This window comes from Perca flavescens, chromosome 2 (genome assembly GCF_004354835.1).
Source record: "Perca flavescens isolate YP-PL-M2 chromosome 2, PFLA_1.0, whole genome shotgun sequence".
In the NCBI taxonomy this organism is placed as follows: domain Eukaryota; kingdom Metazoa; phylum Chordata; class Actinopteri; order Perciformes; family Percidae; genus Perca; species Perca flavescens.
The window spans coordinates 3,668,651-3,669,660 of record NC_041332.1 but is presented as its reverse complement, the minus strand read 5'-3'; positions in this window follow the sequence as shown (position 1 = coordinate 3,669,660).

Genomic DNA, 1,010 nt, shown 5'->3' with positions numbered 1-1,010 from the left:
GAATGGTTGGTTTGTTTTTATTTAAAATCTCAAACCAGAAAAACACTCAAAACTATATTTTCTTTACACATTATATTCTTTAAATGTCCCCTTTAAGTCTTGTTTGTACTAGCACCAGACACCGATATGGCACAGGGAACGTCTTTTTATCAGCCGGGAGGAGAAAGAAGCTGGGAGTAACGTTACATCCTGGTACCTAACACACACACAGACACAGACGCACATACACAGACACACACACATACACAGACACACACATACACACACGTGCACAGACAGACACACAGAGACCCACACACACCTAGGCGCACACACACAGACAACACACACACAAACACACAGAGACACACGTACACAGACAGATACACACATACACAGACACAAGCCACACACAGACAGACAGACACACACACACACAGACACACAGACACACACACACAGATTCACAAGACACAAACAGAGATATACACACACAGATACACACACACACAGACCCAAACACACGCACACACTGACTGTTTATGTATAATCACAGACTGTGTGTGTGTGTGTGTGTGTGTGTGTGTGTGTGTGTGTGTGTATATCTCTGTTTGTGTCTTGTGAATCTGTGTGTGTGTGTGTGTGTGTGTGTGTGTGTGTGTGTGTGTGTGTGTGTGTGTGTGTGTGTGTGTGTGTGTTGTACGAATTGTTTCAGGGCTTGAAATGAGTTTACCAAAGTCTTAATGGTCTGAACTGGGCTTAACTGGTCTATTAAAAACAAAAAGTGACGATCAGGAAGTGACGACAAGAGCTGGCGTGTTGTTGTAATTCACTTTATTAAAGTGTTGCGTTCTGTGTCGACACGTCACAACAACACAAACACACAAACAACACAAAGCAACGCAACGCCACCTCCTCTGTACAAACAACCTACAAAACCTGCGTCTGCTACAAATATATAGTTCAGTTCAGCTCACGTTGCCACAGAAAGGTCCAAGAGCTCAAATCATGTTCTTCTTCAGATCTGAACA